This window comes from Gobio gobio, assembly GCF_949357685.1.
Source record: "Gobio gobio genome assembly, chromosome: 6".
Lineage (NCBI taxonomy): Eukaryota > Metazoa > Chordata > Actinopteri > Cypriniformes > Gobionidae > Gobio > Gobio gobio.
Genome location: NC_137102.1, coordinates 48,782,462 through 48,794,133, shown reverse-complemented (window position 1 = coordinate 48,794,133; position 11,672 = coordinate 48,782,462).

Here is an 11,672-nt window from a genome sequence, read left to right as displayed (position 1 = left end):
AGGTCCGTTAGCCATCAATAACGTAATTTGTATAATATCAATACGGTTGTCATTTGTACTGGCATTTAAAAGTTAACCTTTACTTATATTTACTACGGTTATAACAAATGTTTGGTAACATAAATACTTACACTTGAAAGCATATTGCCCCGTTAGCGCTCCGACTCCGCCAACGTCCGATATTTTTTTAACAAGATAGCAAAGCTGCGCGCATAGGATTGTGGGTGATTTGAGAACGCTAAGAGCGCGAAGGCTACTCGTAAGCATCCTTTCCTGTATATGGCATATTTTTCGAACAAAGGACTCAGACCTTGGTTGAAATTCCGAGGATCCCCGACATTGGAACAGCCCTTCGATGGACGTCGATGACGTAGCATCCTCGGAATCCTGGCTTCCGAGGATCCTTCCTTGACATTGAGAAACGCCTACTGAAGCCTCTTCAGCTCTGCACTGAGGAAATGTCCATCCACTTCACAGTACTGGAGAGTGACGTCACCAGCACAGACCCATCGCATTCTGGTCCGGCTGTACTCGAATCGACCAAGGGGGTAGCCCAGCCCCTGGAAAGCTTACCACCCATAGGCGCGGCCATTGCTAACCAAGCCATCACCTGTTGTTAGCATCCCATTGACTCCCATTCATTTTGGCCTCACTTTGACAGTGAATATCTTTACATCTGAGGCGATAAAAGACTCCATTCGTCCATTGTTTATTTCTAAACAAACACGACAATGTATAAAATGCTCCATTACCTTGTATCTTACACTATCGCCCCGTTGAAGCTGTTTTTGTAAAATATAGGCTAACGATTGCGTCTTAACCACGTGACTGTGTCGCGCTGTTGAGAAAATAACCATATAGACCTGAGGAGAAGCTCGTAGGCAATCTTTTACTGTCTATGAGGCAATCGGGGGGACGTGGAGGCATAAACGCAGATAGAGATGTTGCAGATCCTGCTTCATTCATCAAAAGTTGCTCCTGCTCACCCTCTCTGTCTCTGCAAGATTCGGTGATTCAGATTTTACGTTGCACAACTACTAGAAGACTTGCCACTGTCGGACAGGCTGATCACGTCACATCTACGTCGTCAAGCTCAGTCTGAGGCTGCGCAGTACGCTCAGCCATCAGGAAGTAAGTGCTCCTATCCTGACTTCAATTCTCTCCGTCGAAGTCAATGGGGTCGCTGTGTCCATTTCTTTCACTGTCTATGGAGGGAACCCATGCGCCGCTAACTTCCGGGTTGTCCTACAAAGTGACGCCATAACTTCGGCACTCTATTGACCAGCCGCCACTGCTTACTAGCCACAAACAAATGCCATTCAATTTGAATATGTGGAATTTGGGTTTGAATGATTGTGCAGTGATTTGTACATGCTTGCAAATAAAAATTTTCCGTTCTGCATTCATAAATCATAAATTCGCGTTCGGTTCATTTGGATTTTGAGACTACCTTTTCGCAGTTTACAGCATTTCAAGACCCGCACACACACAAACAACCAGCGAACAAGCCCAGTGCTATTCATTAAAGCAGCACTAGGTAGGTTTTGTTCTCGGGGTCCCCTTACAGTTGGGAAACAGTATTGTCCTCTACTACTGTCGTAAACTCTTGTCATCTTACATCAGTGGATGCATCGCACGTGTATTTGTTGACATGACAACTATGATAGCCCTGAACACTGCAGGAGGAGTTCACATGCAGGTGTTCTGCTTGCGTCGCGTGTGAAATGTCTTCATCCCAGTTACAGTGGCATATGTTTCAGCATGTCTTTTAATATAATTTCATGGGTTTTATTTTTTTCAAACGCCAAATGATCGCGATGCTCACGTTTACAAGTCAGCGTCATTATAGTAGCCTAGTCTATTGGTTACCGTTTTACAGAATCTATATGATACTTCAATTCAATGTTTGAGTGGTAGGTAATAACCATAAATCGTCAATATTATAATATCAAGCTACCATAGATGAATCTGCAAATTTGAAAAATTGATTTGCATTATAGCTTGACAAGACAAATAAACAAATATCACAGACATGTTAGGTATCCTAAAATATGATTTTGTACAACTTATGTATTTACTTGCAAGAATGTAGCCCCTCCTCCTTCAGCTCACGCGAACGAGCAAACGCTGGCCCAATGTTGATCCTCGTCCTGCCTTTAATCCGATCACTTTCTCGTTTCCTCTTTTTGCTTTCCTCCGAAAAAACCTTTGCTTTCTTATTTTTCTGTGCTGCTTCGGCCATGACTATAACATCCGGCAAATAAACGATAGTTGGGCTCGCACGTCCGAATTTAAGGAAGTGGGGGTGGTGGTGGAAGTGACGTATATGCCGTGAAGCAGTCGAATCTTGTAGTTCTTTTTGTTCTCGGGTTACTACCCGAAACCCGAAGTTTAAAAGTACGATTAAAAAGGATACAGACCCCGTCAGGCTATGGCAGACGTGTCATTCAACCTATTGTAAGTCGATGTATCATCACAAGAGTCTTGAAAATATATTATGAAGGTTGAAAAGTTACCTAGTGCTGCTTTAAGGTGTAAACGATTTAAAAAATTTGCAAATGTGCGTTACTACACTGAAACAAATGCTTTTCAACTGGTGTCTGTAGAATTAAGATTTTCATTAACATGAAGCATTTTGTACCAATAAAGTCATTTTTGTGAGTATAAACGTTCTATTTTGTAAATAATTTCCGCGTGCAAAAAGTAATCCGTGCATTTGTGGATCAGGTGACACGCATGCATTTATTGATTTCTTGCTCGAGTCCATCCTGTTCGGTTCATTTGGATTCTGAGACTTTCTTTCCGCAGTTTTTAGCTTGGATGATCCACACGCAACTGAAAGGCAAGGCAGGCAGCCTGGCAGCTACCACTAGATGGCAGTCGCAGAATTACCGAGCTGGTATAGCCAACCTGCCTCCTTGCCTGGTTTGTGAACAGATGATATTGAACATATGGTTTGCATTTCCCCGAAAAAAATCTTTAAATTATCTTGGAAAATGGATAATACCATTTTAAACCAACAAGCTGGTTAGGTAAGTAAAACAAATTTGAACTACATAACTGGATGACAAATCTTCAAGTTTATAGGACTTGAATGGTGGTGCGTTTCTCAAAAACATTGTTAGTCAAGTTAATGTTTCATACTTCTTGTAAAACATCATCTAATTTATAGTCAGTACAAATGTCATTGATCATTTTTATCCATTTCTCTTTATTCCATTTCACTTTAGGAATTACTACACAACCACATTCTGGAGAGATTACTCCACGGGTTACACATGCTCTTCAGCAACCCCAACTTGACATTGACTATTTGGATTTTGTATGTAGGCAGGAAGTAGTATTTCTTGATGCTGTGGCACAGCATGTTCATGTGTCTCAGGATGTGACAGAAAGATTAACTGAACTACATAATGCCATCCAGAGTCACAGACACGCACAAATTCCACAATCAGTTGTTCAGGTGGAAAGACAAAGTGCAAGCGGGCGTCCAAGGATTGTAGTGCCTCAAATCTTCTGGAGATTGGACTCCCTGTTACAACCATTGCACATTTGTTGGGTGTTTCCTGGGCTACAATCTTTAGGAGGATGACTGAAAACAATCTATCAGTAAGGGGACTGTACAGTACCTAAACTGATGCAGAATTTGATGGACTTGTTTCACAAGTCAAAGAAAGAATGCCACATGCAGGCTACAGAACACTGAAGGCTCAAGGTCATCGACTGCAGTGGAACAGAGCAAAAGCAGCAATGCACCGGGTGGATAGTCTTGGGATTCTCTCAAGAATGACTCAATTGGGATGTGTCATCAGACGGACATACTCGGTGCCATGCCCAAAGTACTTAGTACATACTGACACAAACCATAAGCTCATCAGGTAACCTGAGCATTTCTTTAACAATAAATGTAATATGCTCAATAGACTTGAATGTCTGTTTTCATAATATTTCTAACAGTTCAAAAGCATTACATCTTTCTACAGGTACAATATAGCGATCTTTGCAAGGATTGATGGTTTTTCACGTAAGGTGAGAAAACATACACAGCCAAAGCTATTTCAAGCACACATTTCAATCTAAAAGTACAGTACATACTGGATATGGGTGCTTAAAATGCTTGTGTCTTTTGTTTAGATAATGTACCTGAGAGCTGCAGACAACAACAGATCTGACACAACCCTGTCTTTCTTCAGTCAGGCTGTTGAGAAATTATACCCACTGAAGTAAAACTATTAATTTTTTTTCTTTTATCGAATAATATATTTTTTTTAAACTTCCTATAGACTAGTAAGATAAAAACATTTAATATTGTACATTTAATACATTAATATGTTTGACAATATTAATTAAAACATTTTTAATGTTAATTTGATGACATTAACACAAATCTTTGTTATATTATTGTTTAGAGTGCGAGCTGATCAGGGAGGGGAGAATGTCGGCGTGGCTCATCTGATGTTTTCTGTTCGTGGGCCAGACAGTAACTGCTTTATAGCAGGCACAAGTGTGCACAATCAGAGGCAAGATAGATTAATCTAAGATCAAATATCTAATAGACCTTGAATTTACTACTTGAAAGACTAATTGTTTTTTGTCATTATTTTTTAAATTAAGAGTAGAGAGGCTCTGGTGTGATCTCTGGATGGGAGTCAGCAGTGTGTTCTACCAAATCTTGCATACACTAGAGGAACAGGACATGCTGGATTTGAGCAGCACTCTTCACCTGTTTTGCTGCCATTATGTATTTTTGCTCCGACTGCAAGCCAACCTCAATGTGTTCCATGAGGGATGGGACAACCACCCATTGAGAACAGAGCAAAACCTCTCACCAAACCAGCTGTGGTTTTATTTCAGGAGATGAACATTCCTTACATCGACTGGGAGGACAGTGGTTATATTGTGGATCCACACACTGTGGTGAATGTGCCACAGTTTGACAGCCCTCTAACTCCTGAAGAAATGGAGCAGCTGAGAGAACATATTAATCTTCTACAACCCTCAGAGTCCAGTGGCATGGACATTTTTTTGACTACAGTTCAATATGTAGAAAATGTACTTGCTGCAAATTAGATACTGCATGTTTTTTTGCTGCTTTTTTGTTGATTTTTCTAACCATTATACTTTTTTTTTCTCAAGTAGATGTCATTTAATCAATTCAAATAAATAACATTTAGTCATTGGACAAGATTTTTATTGGCCATATCACAGTGAACATTAAGTATCAGACCTGTACTGCAAAAGGTCAGCCAAGGGCCATGCAATGCCCAAGAAAAAAATTCAGTTGGAACTACAAAATGTAAAACCAAAAAGTGGGTGAACGGCCCAAATTATGCATTTCAGTGTGAAGAAGTGCAATAACAATTATAACACTGACATTTAAAAGATGAGCAACAGTAACAAGCAACATTCTCAATCTAAAATGTTTAAGAAATTCATGAACATTTACACAAGGCCAAAAGCACTCTCCACAGACTGCAGACATACCATCATGTCAGCTGTGAGAGCTGAGAGGGAGGTATAGTGATCTGGCAGGCGAATGCGATCTTGACAAGTGTATGCCTTTGGTAATTGGTTTGGTCCACCGGACTGAACAACTTCCAGCTTGAGCATGTGTGGCACAACTTCCCATCCAACCCAGAATTTCAGAAGTTTCCTCAGGTTGCTGGGTGATGCTAAGACAAAAAGTGAAAGAAAAAAATATATATAACAATTATTGTTATTGTTTACATATAACAGAAGAAAAAAAATCTTAACTAGTACCATATAGTAAAATACAAAAATATTACCATGTTCGACAAAGGTTCTCAAAAGGCCTGTAACGAGATCAAGTTTCTCAGGATGTATGTCGTCAGAGTCGCTGTTGTTGGGGCCACTGGATGGCCTGCAGGATCATCTGTTATCCAAACAAAAACAAAAAATTAAGTGCTCAAGTCATGCTACTAAACCAAATATTTTTTTCAAGTGAATTATAATTGTTGCACATTTTGACAATTTACCTCAGGTGTGATTTCAACTTCGCTTTCTCTCGGGAACAACAGGGGTAACACATCTGGTCTAAAGCTGATAAGTGGCCAAACACCAGTGTCCTTCATTTCCTTTTTTAATTGTTTTAGTTGAGCACCGACTCGGCCAAGGACCTGTACATTAAAATTATTTGCTGCAATCGGGTAATGGGTAAAGATTTTCAGTACTATAAAAATAATAAATGCAAAAAGTTTGGAAACACGTATTATGAATCTGTATAATAAACTAGAAGATTCTTTGATGAAATGTGATGAAGTTTGCAATGCTAGATATTTCTTGTTTCATATTAGGGGTACATTTTGTTTTTAAATTAAAATGTTCTTTTTACTAGACATTGTTCAGGCCCTTAGAGGCCATCAACAACAACAACAAAAACTCTCTGTGAGGACACTAAAATGGCTGTTTCACTTTACTGGATGCACACAGTCCTGTAAATTTGCTAAATAATGTGATGACTGCATTAGCAATATTTGATACCATAGTTCAGTTTAAATCTATGCTTTAATTTACCAATGGCTGTGACAGGATATGTCTATTCACGCCAATGCCAATTCCAGCATCCCCTACAAAACACAAAGTATCAAAATAATTAAACAAACACACACAAAAACAAACAATGATTCAATTTTAAAAATCATAGATTCACTTAATATTGGTTTATATGTTGACTTATTCCCTACGGTACCAGCAGAGGATCTGCATCATGCATCAATGTTATTGTAAAAATGAATGTTAAATACTTTTTATCCACAGTCTGGATCTGAACTCTTTTCATTTTTATTTGGGAAAGGTTGATGTCACAATGTCCTCTAAACATTTCAAACGTCTTTTAACAAGTTTTTTTTAAATAAGAATACTAATTGGCACAAAAAAAAAATCTTTCATCTTATGTTGTTATCCTATGTGTTTTAGATATCTAAACAGTTTATTAGAATCTTATCTGTTTAAAAACATCATCTGTTTTTCACTTGATACCTTGAATGTGACAGTTAAATGGAGCAGCTCACTGGTTCTTTTCACGTTGTTGTTTGTAAAATGAAATGAGGGACCTGTCCCGTTCCTCATCAGTATCCCTGGCATCCAGTGACAGGAAAAGTCTTGGCTGCCTTTTACCTCCTTCACGCAATTGCTCAAAAAAGAGCTGTACATCCTCTTGAGGGTTTTCAACTGTTTTCCATTCTAAAAACAAATTATTTTTATAAAATTAAATAGACAATGACTTGGCAACCATCAAGCTGGAACCCATAAGATATTGCATATCATATAGCAATGCATTTTTGTCATGAAATGTTTCAGTAGAGAAAGTTAAAGTTTTATGTAAGATGAAGTTCCCTTACGTTCAGTCACTATGACGTAACGTTAGTGACTAACGAATGGGGGTTTCGCTTAGAAGCCAATCATCTTCGAGAATTTAACAACGCCCAATGGCAGTGCCAATGCCATGGGCATGCCGTATTTGCATGCGTAACTCCGCCCCACCTTGTGGGTATATAAGGAAGGACGCTGGCAACATCGCATTATGTTTCTGCTTTGGAGCCAAGAGCATCTCTTCACTCCTGCAAGCCTGAATTCTGAAGTCCTCTCTTCAGTCTTTGAGACGAGCGGTTCTCCAGGGTGTTGGTGTGACGGCGCAGTCCAGCGATCTCACATTGCCTGCCTGCTGATCTGTGCAGTGATCTGCAACAGCTGTGTGTTTTCCCTGGGCGCTTCGGCACTCTGCAGAGCTTTCCTCTCACAAAAAGAGCTTGCACGTGGCACGTCTTATTCAAGACAGTTCACCCGCGCACTTCCGGGTGCGATTCGATCGTCGTTGCTGTCTATGGGCACATTCACTGCTCAATGTGTTTGGGCTTCAGCATGTTCGGGCAGTGTTTGTGGATGTGTCATGTTCCCACTGCGGGAACGTGACCATCGCGATGTCGCGGTCGAGACTCGGTGAACTCCGTGAGGAGAGAGAGTCCCCTCTGCCACACCACAATCTACCGTCTCCGAGTGAGGTGGTACTTTGGCTGGTGGCCAGGGCGGTGCCGTGGTCCTCGGGCCACGCCCCCCTCTCGCACACCACTTCCCGCGAGTGCTGAACTGAAACAGCGGCCCATCCCTGACGCCTCGTTCGTTTCGTTCACACTTCAGATAGCAGCGAGATGTCGATCGCCACATCTCAAGGTCGGCTAGAGTCCTTTGGAGATGATGATTAGGCTGTGCTCCGGCCTTCGGGAGTGCCAGCGCTGCCGGATCCGACCTAGAGTTGACAGCCATGTTATCTCGGGCAGCCGCGAGCCTCGGGCTGGTGTGGAACTCCGCCCTGTCACGAGTGCTCGTGGTTGCGCGATTGGTTTTTGGGGGCGGCACCTGACAGCTGTTGGGCCCCGCCCCCAAAGCCTTTCGCTCCCGAGGTGCATGAGGAGATCACGCGGTCCTGGAAGTCCCTGTGCTTCCTGTGACTGTTCGGTGGCCTCCTCCGCCTTCTCTGCCCTCGATGGGGCCGCGGCCTAGGGTACACTGGGGTCCCCCCCACTGTTGAACACTCTGTTGCGCACTACGGTGTCCACGGAGGGCTTCGACGTGGCGTGGCTATCCTAAGCGCCCTCCCAAAGCCTGTGGCCTCGTCTACTTCGGTGGCGTGGTCCTGCAGAGCTACGGGGCAAGCGGCGGCACGGCTGAGAACTGCGCCCAACGGTTCTCGGCCGCACGAAAGCAGACTGAGGCTGTAACACGAACTGCCCCGGCGGCCTCAGTTGCCTCAGTCTGCTCGCCGCCGAGGGCGCCCCGCTTCCAGGGAGTCCGCTCCCCATGGTGGGGCCCAATGCCCCAGTCATGCGTGCGGAGGTTGCCACCCTACTGGCGAAGGGTGCGATCAAGCCTGTCCCTCCAGCTGAAATGAAGTCCGGCTTCCTCAGCCCATACTTCATTGTGCCCTAGAAAACCGGTGGGTTACGGCCAATCCTGGATCTGCCCGTCCTGAACCGATCCCTTCACAGGCTTCCGTTCGGGATGTTGGCAGCGAACGCCTTCTCGAATGTGTTCGTCCAGTAGAATGGTTTGCAGCGATCGACCTGAAGGGCGCCTACTTCCATGTCTCCTACCTCGACACAGACCGTTCCTACGGTTTGCTTCGAGGGGCGGACTTTTCAGTATGCAGTCCTCCCATTCGGGCTAGCTCTGTCCCCTCGTGACTTCACGAAGTCTGTCGAGGCAGCCCTTGCGCCACTCAGGCAGCACGGAGTTCGCATCCTGAACTGCCTCGGCGACTGGCTCACACTGAGCAACTCTCGAGAGCAGGGTACGAACACAGAGTCTTAGTGCTCCAGCACTTAGCCCGTTTGGGCCTTCGGGTCAACTGGGAGAAGAGCGACTCTGCCCCGTGCAGAGGATCTCTTTTCTTGGTATGGTTTTCAACTCAGTCGCCATGTGCGTGCAGCTTACCAGCGAGCGCGCGCAGTCATTGCTGGCTTGCCTCCGATAAATCGAGAGTTTTTGGTGGGCCCTTACAACAAGTTTCAAGGCATTTTGTTGTATCAACAGAGGCCTCCACCACGGGCTGGGGTGCCATGTGCAATGGACGTGCTGCCGTGGGCTCCACGGACCCCTGCACCTCCTGCATGTCTATTGCGTCGAGTTGCTGGCAGTGCGGTTCGCCCTGCACCGCTTCCAAGCGTTGCTGAAGGGTCAACATGTACTAGTCCGGTCAGACTACACGGTCAGTAGCGCACATCAACCACCAGGCTGGTCTACGCTCGCCGTATGTCTCAACTCCCCCACCATCTCGTTCTATGGAGTCATCTGAGGTCCCTTCATGCTGTCCATATCCCGGGAGAACTGAACCATGCAGCTGACGAACTCTCACGGTCTCGGCCACTCCCCGGAGAATGGAGACTCCATCCCCAGACGGCCCAGTTGGGAACAGTTCGGCGACACACAGGTAGATCTGTTTGCCTCCCACGACTCTTCCCATTGCAGTCTGTTATGTTCCCTGACAGAGGGCACGCTCGGCACGGATGCACTGGCGCACAGCTGGCCGCGGAGCCTGCGCAAATATGCGTTCCCCCCAGTGAGCCTTCTCGCACGAGTCCTGTGCAAGATCTGGGAGGATAAGGAGCAGGTCATGTTGGTTGCCTCATATTCGCACGGCCAGACCTGGTTCCCAGAACTCTTACTCCTTGCGACAGCCCCTCCCTGGCCTATCCCTCTCAGGGCTCCAGACTGCGACTAAATGGTCGCATTTTGCAACTAAAATTTGAGAATGTGCGACCAGTAAATTTGCCTGCTGTCGGTACTGGATAAATTAAGAAAATACACATACTATTTATAATTCTATCTTTCCCAGCCGTTTCTATATTAGATAATATTTAACTATTTGTCCGTGATGCATTTTTGCTATTCGCAATCCAGGAGAGACTGAGAGAAAGCGAGCGAGCTCTCTCATGTGGAGCTACAGCGAACGCAACATCACAGTCAGCTTAATGAGTGACGATGGCCAAGAGAACTACACAAACGTTTAGTCTTTTAAAGGTGGGGTAGGTAAGAATGATCTAAAACACTTTTGTCCAAATTTGTTTAAACTTTCTTTATATGTCAATACATAATTAAAATTTAAGTACTCTGAAAAAGAGAGTATAAAAATCGAGTGACTCTAGACTTTTTAATCTGCAATAAACACCGCTCATTATTTTCGTTCGGGCCGAAACAAGTGATTGGCTTGGGCGACTGTCACTCTCTCTCGCTACCATGGCTACCACCGCTTTTGCTACAGGATCTGCCCACATGCGCACGCCCCAGTTTTGCCAAGTCGGGCTACTTCAAACACTGTTGCCGCGGGCTGTTTTTCATGTCCGCGGGTGGAAGCGACCCTTATTATGTGATATTTTGCCCCGGGATTTGCGAATTTTAGCAGGCAGCCCCACCAACGCGATTGGGCTTGTTTTGGGCTAGTTTTGAGTAGCAATTGGGCGGATTTTGTTGTGAAAACCTGGCAACCCTGGCGCACCCGTTTGATTTGAGGAGTTCAAGAGACTGTATTTCTGCTGGACAGGTAATCTTTCATTTTGATTATACATTTTTTTGGTTTATGTTTTCATGAAGCATGTCTCACTAGCACACGTAGCTGCCTAATATAGCTAACATAACATTACTTAGCATAAAGTTACAATGTTATACACTTAGCGAACCATTAGTAGAGATGATAGATACTCAATATGCTTAGCTCAAGTTGATCGCTGTTGTGTTGAATTTCGCAAAATGTAACTTAAGATAACAAAATACATGTGTAAAAGCTAGTACACCGCATCCAGGAACTTTTTTTAGAACTAAGTTAGCTTTAGCTACTACCCTCTGTCTAAACTCTTTTACCATGTTCACCGGAAACTTTACCTGCACGTTTATTTCGGCCCTTGGTTTGTTTTTATATACTCTACCAATGTTTATGTTGATGTTTTTATCTTGTATCTGTGTGTGTCGTAGACACGGTGTTGTGTGTGTATTTTAAACTTTACCAGTATCGTTATTCTAGCTTGATAGTGAGTACTAAAATACATCTTATTTGTTTATATTCATAATGATAAAGTTAGATTTTTTATTACATGTGATTCTGACATGATGTCACTACATGCACTTCTTCTCTGCTCGTCTCAGGTAAATAATGCGTCTTT